Source organism: Brachyhypopomus gauderio, unplaced genomic scaffold, assembly GCF_052324685.1.
Source record: "Brachyhypopomus gauderio isolate BG-103 unplaced genomic scaffold, BGAUD_0.2 sc457, whole genome shotgun sequence".
Lineage (NCBI taxonomy): Eukaryota > Metazoa > Chordata > Actinopteri > Gymnotiformes > Hypopomidae > Brachyhypopomus > Brachyhypopomus gauderio.
The window spans coordinates 33,751-46,204 of record NW_027507278.1 but is presented as its reverse complement, the minus strand read 5'-3'; the positions used below and the strand labels follow the sequence as shown (position 1 = coordinate 46,204).

At 43.3% G+C, this 12,454-nt stretch overlaps 1 long non-coding RNA gene across 1 annotated transcript; it reads right to left on the bottom strand.

The window, feature by feature from the left end:
* On the bottom strand, positions 1–8,838 carry LOC143506322 (uncharacterized). Its single transcript, XR_013128280.1, has 3 exons — positions 8,601–8,838; positions 8,096–8,242; positions 1–302 (listed from the first exon to the last, which is right to left on the bottom strand). It is a non-coding gene; the product is annotated as an uncharacterized LOC143506322 (long non-coding RNA).
* Between the last annotated feature and the right edge of the window lie 3,616 nt (positions 8,839–12,454).

The following is a 12,454-nucleotide window of genomic DNA, read 5'->3' as shown; positions in this document are numbered from 1 at the left end:
AACTTTAGCCAGTAAAAGACGGTAGCAGTGATGCAACGAGGATAAAACGTTTGTGATCACTACTATTTATACTGTTTATATGTGGAACTTTGACAAGCCCTCACAGAGCACACACATATTTATAGGTTCAGATATGAACACATACGAAGACGTGCATAATGATGCATATTGGCTGTATCCATAGAAACAGGTTGGGCTCAGGTTCTGCGGCATGAGCCTATCAGCTGTGTCCATTATGTGAAGTCCAGCAGGCCACTCTGGGAGTCCCCAGAGGTCTTCACATGTCAGCCTTGTTCAATGCCCTGAGGATAACACACACACACACACACATGCTCCATATATCATCGTGTCAGGCAATGTAACAAAAAAGGGTACGGAACAGCCAAATCAACAAGAGCCCCCTCCACACACACACACACACACACAGCAGTGAGGCGTTTGGTTTTTATTCTCTGCTTCCTCACAGGCGGGTGCATCCTTGTGCGTCACGGTGAGTTTTCTGAGTTTCCCCTCCTGCAGCGCCCCCAGCACAGACAATAATTAACCCAACACGCACACACAGCCTGCTGAATAGCGGGGCCTCTCTCTGTGCCCTGCAGACAGGCAGGGGCCCGTGGTGCTGTAGCATGAGGACCAGGAACCGGGGCTACAGCTGTGGCAGTCACACGTCCACCATCACCATTAACACAAGCTAAGATTACACACACACACACACACACACACACACACACACACACACACACACACTTATATATGCCATTAGCAGAATCTGTAACATAAGGCTGAAACAGCCATGATGGCTCGACTACATCATCTGGAAAGGGAATGAGCTCTTTGTGGAGAGGGCGGCATGGTTGCCCTGTGAGACTTTGTTTGCCTTAAGCTGGTTAGGAACTTTATATTATCCCTCCTTTCAGTTTTTTATAGCACAAACGATGTGTATGAAGCTCATCTTAATAGATTCGGATTTGATTTTGAATCCTAACAAGCCTAAACCTCACGAAAAGCTACACATTTCGAATCGAGAAGGCTTTACGGTGGATAAACAACAGCAGTTTATTACATGCCATTTTATCAAGATATGGTCCATCGACGGTCGATCCACAAAGGCGGGACTGCTGGTGTAGGCGTTACGGCACAGAACGTACACAAATAGTCCGGTGACACCGAGCAATAAGCCCTGCTCTCCCCGTCCTGTGAGCTTGCCATTGATTAAAACAGCAAGGTGTGCAATAAAGCGCAGGCAAAGTGCTGTCTCCATATGGCCCCGCACCCCGAGGCTGTAGGCAAGCCATCAAGTCTCTCCCCGTTTTCTTCTTCTGGGCTCCCCCAGATGGCGGAAACACGATTTAAAGCCCCACCGCAATAGGTCCCTGGCAGCGGCACAACCGTTTACTCCAGTAATTAACAGCGCCGATACCACAACAGTTTTGGGTCGGACGCTAACCGTGTCAACCCCCGAATTAGTGAACGCTAATAGCTCAGGGGTGCGGTCGGGAGTCCGGTTCGGCGGGGTGGGTGGGTGCTGCTGCCCGGGACGGCAAAATTAAAAAGGTGAAAAACAACATGCTCACGGTACGTGATGATCACCCTGTAATTAGTTTACAAAAGCTTCCCATCTAGCGGCGAATCGCAGTAATTAACGCGTGACAGAAAATCAAAGGCTACTTTGTAAGCGTAAGAAAAATTTACATTTCCTGGCCCGAGGCTGTATGTACTGATTACAAACATATTAAATCAATGTACTGCTAACTGCTAGCACAAATAAGCTGTTGGGTGAGGAGCCTGTAATTGCGGGAGAATTGAGGACTGGCCCTCAAAATATGGAGAGAGGATTAGACAGACACAGAATTATGGCTCCTGCTCTGGACCAAAGTATAGCTCGAGCTACGTGTTATTATCTATTGTCCATTGTGGAAGGGCTTTCCTGAAGGGGTCTGTACACCCCACACCAGACAGACCTACAGATCAAAGCCTGCTCTACCTAATTAGACTATAATTATGGGTTCAGCCCACTCAAATTATCCAGGAGCCTACAGTATAACATGCACAGCAGATAATATGTAAAAGGATTTTAATATCAAAAAGACACAACAAAAAGACAATATGAAGACTCGTGGAATATTTTTCAAAGAAGGTCGTTTTCACAATTCTGCCTAGTTGGCAGATGAAAATACACTATTCATTCTCAGTTGAAGGCAGAGCTAGGACTTTTCTGTTTATTCTGTGGTGTTCTCTCTCTCTCTCTCTCTCTCTCTCTCTCTCTCCATTCCTGATGGCCATCAGGGACTGATCCACCATATTCCGGCACATTCCGCAGGCACACACCTGCACCGTGATCTGTCCCTTTGCCCATCTGGGGGATCGAGCTTCTTGAGCAAACAGCTAATTGCTGCACATCTGTATTTATGTAGCATGCATGGGACAAACCTGTTGCAGCAGGCCTTATGCCTCATGTACACACCAACACAGACTCATTAGATAAGAAGGTGAAGGGGTGGGGGTAAGAAGGTGGGGGTGGGGGAAATGGGGGTGAGGAGGGTAAGAAGGTGGAGTTGGGGGTAAGAAGGTGGGGGGGGGGGGGATAATAAGCTTTGGTTATGAACAAAGCCCATGGTAGTTGTGTGATTCATGACAGTGACCCAAAGAGACTCCATCTGCAGTAGTGCACCTGTTGCTTTTCGACACTGCATCAAAATGGGCCTGGCATGAACACCAAGTACAACTACTTGTCGTATTCATTAAAATGCCAAAAAGCAATATGGACTCTTTTTCAGGTTATGGATGGACCTTAAATACAACTTTCTATATTCTTTTTTGACAGGCTGTACTGAATTACAGGACAACTGCAGTGCCTCCTGGAGGACAATTATGGAACTACAGAACAACCTGAAATGAACTAGGGTGAAAAAGACTCAAAACGGATTGAATTCATCACTCACAGATACTCCCTTACTAAGGCACTTTGTGAAAGACGGTTGTCAGTATACAAAAACGTAGTGACTTTATAACAGATTCATTTCACAGATGACTGATAAGCCCTCCAAGATCCTGGACAATGACATGAATATACGTTCTGGAATAGAGAACGGCAGCACTGTCATGGTGTTCTAACCTGGCACGTGTTATGACAGTGGGAGAGATGGGACACTGTGCATCATGAACTCATTTTAAACTCACACACACAAGCAAGTGAGTTTGAAATTAGCCTGCCTTCAGATTATTGAAATTGTCACAATTGTTGCACAGCTGATGAAGGACCTCTACACACACACACACACACACACACACACACACACACACACATATGTATGTATATATTTGTGTGTGTGTATGTATGTAAATCTATATATACATACATGTGAGTGTGTATATATATATATATATATATATATATATATATATATATATATATATATATACACATATATATATATATATATATTGTTATGATGTTAACAATTATATTGTTATATATATTGTATAATGGGTCTGGAGAGACCCCTACCACAACCTCGAAAGGCTGCCTCCCCCACACATTCTAGCCCTGCTCCTCTGGCTACACCTGTACCCAAGCCCCCGTTCCGTTCATCTTTCCTGTAACCAAACTGTTCCTGTGTCTGTTGCTGAACATTTTGATATCAGTAGACAGATTAGTATGGTCCCTACCTTCAGAGAAAATGAGGTTGATGCATACATTTGTAAATACACCATACTTTATATTTATTGGAACCTCTGTGTCATCCATATTCCACCCCTTCACACCCCTGTTACGGCCTAGAGCAGGGGTGGCCAACCCGTCATAGACCAAGAGCCACTTTTCTGTGTTACGGCAAAGAGCCACATCATACATGGGCGAGTGTAATCTGCTGAGCGGGGGGGGGGGGGGGGGGGGGGGCAAGTGTAAATTACTAGAAGACAGTCAAATGCGTGTTTTCCACTACGCCGGCTTTAAAAGTATTAGCGGCTCGCTAGGTTTGTAAACTAACCGCGCACCACGAAAATGTAGCAGTGTGTCGCCCCGTTTGTGCAGGTGAGCCCGCGGACCGGCTGGGGAGCCGCATGAAACCAGGCGGTGTGCTCTATATATATATATATATATATATTGGTGTGCTCTATATATATATATATATATATATATATATATATATATATATATAGAGCACACCAATTACCAATAATTGACATCTTAAAGCAACAGCGAAGACTGCATGCATATATACAGGTTCTTCACAAGCAGGGTCTCCATAGCCCGTATAGCAACAGCTATAACCCATAGTGAAATAGGCCTATCCTATTAGGATTTTCTCACTATCCCAGCCGCGTTATACCAATTGAAGCGCTGATGATGGCATTCCTGTAGGAACGGTGGTGCCATTTAAAAGCACACGTTTGGAAATGAGGCAATCGGAGACGGCATTAGGGCTGATCTACTCCGCATGATGCCACCAGGATCGTGGTGAGCCTGTCTATCTCCCTCTCTCCAGGTGAACTGAAGGATCCTGAACACTGCGTACAGCACACACACACACACACACACACACACACACACACACACACATCGAGCTCACATCTGCATCCCTCTCCACAGGTGAGCTGGCTTTCCAATCTCTGCTTGCCGCGATGAAAGAAAGCACTCACATGAAAACGTCAGAGCGTGACTAATGGACGTGTTGATGTTCACATGTCTATCTGTTCTTCAGTGGAGAAAGAGGGAGAGAGAGGAGACAGGATCACCAAGAGCACATATGTAATTAAATAATTAAATTAGCACTAATTAACATCTGGGTGATGACTATTACAGCCCGTGTGTGTGTGTGTGTGTGGATGTGTGGGGGGCTGGGGTGCACCACTCAGCTCAACTTCCTAATGATTCCTCTTTGGTTCTGTTGCCCAAAGTGCATCAAGGAACCATCTGCTTGTAATTAGATCTAAATAATATCAGACATTGTAGCTAATCATGTTGACTGCACATTTGATTAAAACTCTGATAGAATTTTTTTTACCTCATTTTATCTCATTTGTCTCTTGGAAGGATCACAAAATCTCTCAGAATAAGCTACTATAAAAAAAGAAATAGCCTATATTTATACAACATTCATCACTCTAGATGTTCATAAAGATTGGAAAATGAAGAGGTGGGAGAAAAAAAAACATATACACTTAAAAACACCAACATGTGCAATATCACCCTTTTATAGCTCATTTTGGTTAAATGAGAGTGGATGCTGGTTTCTAACAGCGGTCTGATACTGCAGTACGGATGGCTGTAATGGCTTTTTATTTGCTTAATCTCCAAATTAAATGGTGTTTGAAGCCGAAGACTCGCTCTTTTCTCCTGCATTATTATCCCCATCATCATGAGCACATTTTCCTGCCGAGACCAATTTGAATAAGACGAGCAAGCCATCCCCAGGCTGTGATGTGTGTGTGTGTGTGTGTAAGTTCTTGTGTGTGTGTGTATGTGTCTGTATAGATGTTTGTGCGTAATGAAGAGAGATAGAATGAATGATAGAGACAGAATGAGAGAGATGGAGAGAGAGAAATAAAGTGGTGTGGGGTAATGGCCCTCCTGGAAGACCTCAAGTGTTTCTAGTTTGCTGACAGCTGCTGGGGCTCATCACCAATGTGGATCATTGACAGCAGTGTTAATACACTTATAAAGGCACCACACAAAAGCAAGAACACAGACAAGCGCATCCAAACGCAAGTGTTATTTCTGATTTTTTAACGTGGACACAACACCCATAAATTATATTAATAAGCAGAAATTACATTAATCAAATCAGCTACAAGCTTTTTCGACTTCCGCTTCAGAATTCAATTAGTCCCGAAGGTGGTGTGACTACTGGGGAGACTTTTATGGATGTAATTAACAACAAATAAATGTTGCAATAAAACACACACACATACACACAAACAGTACTGACACATCTGTATTGCATGATGGAATGCAACAACTCGGGCTTCTGTACAATCTAGAAAAAAACAAAGAAAACTAAAGACTCATTTAAATCCACAACAATTTTCTGTTCTTGACAGCACACTTTTAATTAAGCAAATCACCCCTATTGTCAGCAGTTAATTATTGGAATTATAGTCTAAAAACACCAAACGCTTAGGTGAATACAGTCTTTAGTGTTGCATAAATATCAACATTGTGGAAAATCACAATTTGCAAGCCATTTCAGAAAACTTTTTCTGACTGAATTATCAAGCTAGCTGGTAATGTGGTAGCAATGTGGTACTAAGAGGCCACTGTAGATCTACATATAGCAGTCATAAACTGGTCTTGGTCTGGATCTTGGGGGCTTTGGCTCCAGTTATGGAGACACTTCAGCTAATTTTGTATTGGAGCAGCATTTGGCACTGAACACAGTTCTTAATCAACCACTGAACAGACACTCATCACATAAGAACGATCAAGGTTATGCCAACATTAGTGGACAAAATCTTTAAAGTTGTTGTGTTGTTTAATTCAGATATGCCTTCTGTGATAAGCTTTGATCAGAATTTCAGATTTAACGAATAACCTGACTTGGGCTCTGTTCGAAATAAGACTACTACATACTGGATACTGCATACTGGACTCAGTATATACTGGATACGGCATACTGGTCCTCGTAGCAAATGCAGTACAGTTTCCAGTATACGACAAAAGCAAAGCATACTACGGGGTCACGTGAACGTAGCGTTGCATGATGGGATGCAGTACACCACGAAGATAGCTCTGTTTGTGTACTGGAATATTTGGCGGAAGTAGTAGGTCATCCGGGTATGTTTCGCGTACTGGAAATTTTCATTTTGGTCACATACTGCATACGGCATACTGATTTGGGGCTGGATCAGTACACCAGTAGTATGTAGTAGGCTATTTCGAACACAGCCCCATACTTTACACTGGTTTGCTAAAAAAAAGACCCACAGATAAACATACAGAATTCATAGAAGTGGTGAAGTAAACCTCGTGACCTTCCTGATAAGGTTTTCCAGCCAAAATGGATTTGACCTACCAAAACTTTGTAGTCTTAAATATTATTCGAGGAATGTTCTCATTTGTCAAAATAATTTTTAAAATCATGTGTTCAGTTTTTACTCATGATTTTTTTTTCTAAAAGTGGTCAACAGCCTACATATTAGCTATAAATGAAAGACCACTCGCACTGAAAATTGTGAAAAATCATAGTGCATCTTACAAAGATGAAAAACATTTATAAGGTGTGCAATGTCTCCTACTGTAAATGATGTACTGTCTTTTAAAACAAAGTAACAGTATAGGCGAAACCAGTCATGGCTTGGCAATGTGGCAGGACTAAGAGTTAAAGGTACAGAGGACCCAGATGGTGCTTGCTGTTTTCCTACAAGATCAGTCCTGGTGTTCAGGCAAAGTTGCCTGATAAAAGTCACCCAAGTTCCCTCATGTCTGAATCTGAAAGTGTTCTCTGTCACATCAAAAGAAAATTTCCAAAGGATCAAACTTTACAGTTTTAAATGAGTGTGGCTATTCTATTAGCAGTCAAAACAGAAAGTGCAAAATAGGTTATTAAAGTGCACAAATGTTTTTTCTACAAAGCTGAAGGGAGAGCAATAGGGAGAGAGAGAGAGAGAGAGAGAGAGAGAGAGAGAGAGAGAGAGAGAGAGAGAGAGAGAGATATGGAGAGAGAAAGATGGGGAGAAAGAGAAATATGGAGAGAGAAAGAGAGAGCAGAATCTGCAGCATCTTGTCTCAGTAATCCTCCCCAAGTTGGTCAGTATTTTTGATTGAGTGATTGTTTTGTTGATAATACACTTTCTTTTATTACATTCCTACCTATTTCCTATTTCCTGTTAATTTGCTTGGGCAATAATGTAACAACATTCATGCCAATAAAGCACTGTTGAGCTGAACTGAGAAAGAGAGCAAGAGAGAGAGAGAGAGAGGAGAGAGGGCACAAGTGAGAGAAAGAATGAGAGAGAGAGTTAGAGAAACTAACACACAGAGAGTCAGACAGAGAGAAAGAGGGGTGGGGGACAGAGTTAGAGAAACTGAAGAGAGACAAAGAGAGAGAGAGACAGAGAGAGAGTGTGAGGCTGAGAGCTGAGGGACTGTGCCCACCTCTGTGCTCCACTGTTCTGGTTCTGTTCTGCTGATGCCAGCAGCACCGTTCTGCCCACTGTTCCTGCTGCCCATCTGAGCATGGCGGCGGTGTCAGCTCAACTCTCCACCCATGTGGAGAGCCTCCGTGCCGCTTCACGTACCAGCCTGCCAAGACAAACTCCTTCATTACAGTCTTCACTTTTATAGACTCTGCTGATGTAATTATTTGAAGTTGGCAAGACACCCCCCCCCCCCCCCCCCCCCCCCCCCCCAAGTGGCTCTTGGTCTTTCCAAACTCAATTTAAGGTCAAGTCCTTCTGTATAGCTGCTAGTCTGAATTAATATTAGGTTTATAAGTGAGTTCACGTTAGTGTGTTTGGTAGCAAAATAAAGCAAATATTCACAACAAATATGGATTTTTAAAGAGAGATTTACTGGCACTTTCTCTCCCATTAAGTCCACAGCTCATACAACTCCCACATCACAGACAGTCCCGTCCTGTCACTAAATCATAATACATCACCTCTTTAAATGTCGCGCCAGCTGTCGTGACTTAATCACTAACTGCAGACTATATCCACGGGGCTGAAGCTGCGTCACGCCTGCGCCCGCTACATCAAACATCTGGTCGGAACAGACAGGCGGACCACTCTACATGACAGCAGAACCGGAACCAGAACCGGCGGCTCGAAGTTCCATTAGCATCCGGCGTCTGTTCTCTCGTCCCCCCGCAGCCATGCTGGCACGCCGCAGAGACGGCGCACCGCCGCCAAAGGAGAAGCTGCTTCCGCGCCCTAACGTGTGATATGACAGCGAGCGTGCTGAAGAACTCCTGAATTGCGAGTTGATGTGAAAATTAGTTCGGAAACTTGTGCTGTGGATTAGAGCGAACTAATCTGTTAGCTGTTCAAACAGATTATGGCTTTATGGAGCATGGTGATATTCGCAAAATAAAATATCTAGTGATTAAATAATAATAATAAAATATAAAGTGTTTTCAGGTGCTTAAATGAATCATATTTGCGTGTATGTATGAAAATAAATTAACTAAATAAATAACATTTGTTACATTTCATACAACCACTATCGCTGACTCATGTAGTCATGCCACAGTCTTACAGTTCCCACATACTTTACTGTGCGTGAGTTACAATCGACCCCAAGCACCGCCAGCATATTAGACTGTTCACTGTTCCCCCCTACTGCACACGAGAGTGGTAAAGGGGTGGCCCAAAGTTTACATTATTAACCCTCTGGCCCGTCTCACTTATGGGCAGTACCGCTACCAACCAGCACAACGAACAGTGGCGCTTTGCGCTCGGTAGCCTGTTCGAGTAGAACGTTATTAGCTGCGGGTCACTGGCCGGATTTCCACGCCGTTCAAAATGGCTGCCTTTCAGCAGGCAGGGACGCGAGCAGCCATTAATCAGAGCTCTGGCAGCTGCTGGAGTAAAATTGAATTTTCTTTGTCATTCTGAAGACAGAATGGAGCTATGAAGACTTGAGTCATAGATCACAACAATTACAGAAAAAATTGCGAAAAATAAAAAGATGTTGACGGACTAGCAGGCCTGTTGGGAGAGAGAATAAAGAGGGGAAATAACGGCAACTACATGACAGTGGACGTCGGCAGGTGTATGTGTTTTCAGGCAGGGAGGAGAAACGGACAGAAGGCGGAGGAGGCGGGGCGGGCGTGGGTGGGTTGGTGAGCTCTGGAGTTGAACATCGGTGGGCAGGGGTCCAGGGGCGCGCGCCGTTCCTATTGGCATGCACGCGCGGTCCTGAGACAGCTGTGGTGCAACCGCGCGCAACGCCGCAATCAGGTGTGCGTTGCCGCGGCGGAATGCTGATTGCGCGGCAATCTGTAGACCCCCGGCAACATCTGAGCTTCTGACAGATTTTCCTGCCGAGTAGAGACGAGAAGGGGAGAGAGAGAGAGAGAGGCAAGGCGGGACAAATCACGACCTTTGAGAAGATTAATTTGTTTACCAACAAAGCCAGTAGCTTTCGTCGCCGTGACGGTTGACCTTTATGTTACTGTCAGCACTCTGAGAGGGAGTTTAGTAAAAGAATCTGTTCAGTTTAAGCTCTCCGCCAGTCCCTCATCACGAACGGGAGACAGCTGGACTCTCAAAGTGCACATAGACACCTTTTAAAGAGGGATGAACTAGCCTGTGCAACAACTTTCCTTTAAATCTATAACAACTTAAGAATGTTACTGTCTTCTGTCTTGATACTGGCAGTCAAATAGATTTTTGTTTGGTACGACATATTTCTCAAAAGGATAATAAAATAAATAAAATAAATTAATACCGAAGAGTTCTGATTTTTTGCTGTAATTTCGTGTATAGTAAAAGTTATTTTACATTGAAATAATGAAACAATGTAAAACAGTATGCCAGTAAAATAATACAAAACCTATTAATAACAATAAAAAAACAAAACCTGACCATGAACTCATGAACTGGAAGAAAACTGACACATACCGTACACAGATCACACACACACACACACACACACACACACACACACACACACACACACACACACACACACACACACACACACACACACACACACACACACATTTAAGATGCAAGACATTTAAGATGCATTTAAGATGCAAGACAAAAAAACACATGGCCCATATATGTCAAGAGCAACACGAAACCTTAATGTAACATAATGTATTAATGGCAGCGTACATTGTAACTCGGCTGGACGGAAACCAGGTGTCAAATTCTTTTTCTGAACAAAGGCTATCAAAGTGTTGCAAACAACAAGCTTAAGAGCCAGACGACCCAACGGTCCCATACGATCCCAGTGTGTCAGACACATCCGTCTCAGACTGTCTGGCTGCCGGCTTTTTGTCTTTTTGATGCAGCAATTTGAGACACTATGACATCACAAGACAGCACAGGGCAGTGGGTTGCTGCGTTACCTTCCTCTACCAACAGAGGGCACCATCAGCTACCGAAAAAAGAGGTTTCAAAGACCTACTTTATATGAAAATGGTAATCTTATTTCCTTAAAATATTTTCAGAATGAGAATCGCAAATATTCTTGAAATTGTAAAAGCTTGCCTCGAAAGCTACTGCGAATCTGTGAATCATTTATGTGTTGTGGCCAGAGTGCTGGACTACAAATCCACTTTCATTATTCAGAAGCATGGCGGATGGCTAATTACTCCGGTGGATTTTCATTCCTATCTCCGTTGTTGCTGACTGGATGGGAGGGTAGCAATCACACGTTGCTAAGCAAAAGCCCGCTAAGAGCCACGGGGCATGGCCTTTGTCTCCTCAATGTCATTAAACATTATTTAAGCAGAACACCATTCACATTACTCAATCACAGTTTGGCACTACAATATACTGTTACTGGGGACAGACTATTAGAAGGAAAGATACTTTGAAGTGATTCTCATGTTACGGGTACAATTTTCATGTTTATATAAAAAGGTAGTCTGTAGTCCAAGTTAGCAGTTAAAGGATTCCTGACTCATCTAAGTAATGCTCAGGTGAGAGGGAAGACAGTAATTTCTGTTCTATTTATACTGCAAAAATGTGTGTGTGTGTGTGTGTGTGTGTGTGTGTGTGTGAGGCATTAGTAAGTTACCGTCACCCCGCCCAAGGGTCTCTTGAACAAAGACATCCTGTCAGGTACAGTGTCTACAGTGTCTGTGATAGAATGGAGACTGTGGGCTTATGTTACATGTAACCTAGCAATGCAGACACATGCTTGAGGAGACAGACATCCAGACACGTCAAAGCTTAGTATTGTCAGGTGGGTTGGCCTGTAGTTCCCCAGAGTGGCACACCCACGTAATGGAGTGTTTAACATTGTAGCGGTATGTGTGAACACTAGTAGTTTAGCAATGTATCAAACAACAAGCACATGTCAGCCAATTGAATACTTTCTCCCAGGGACGAAGGACAGAAGGATCTCTTCTATATTACAATGTAATATTCTAGTCAATAAAGTGTGAGCCATGTCAGAATGCTTAAGACAGTTTGGTAGTGTAGCTGAAAGAAAGCATGAGACATTTTCAAACTTGATAGCTATTCCAGCTCATCTGGCACGTGCTGCTAATAACACAAAGTTCATAGGTTTGATTCCCAGGGAGCAGACATAGTGTCATAGTGAGTTGATCTGTATAAGAGCGTCTGACAAACACTATAAATCAACCAAGGCCTAAAACATACAGAGAGGCCAGGTTGACTAGACATTTTACAATTTTACAGCTGTACAAAACAGCCTTTTATAGATTTTAAATTAAGTTATAAAGTATAGTGCCACCACCACTGACACTATACGCACTTTGTCAGTCTCTTTCAGGAGTTTGGTTTTGACCAAAGGGCAGGTGTTAATGGTGGATGC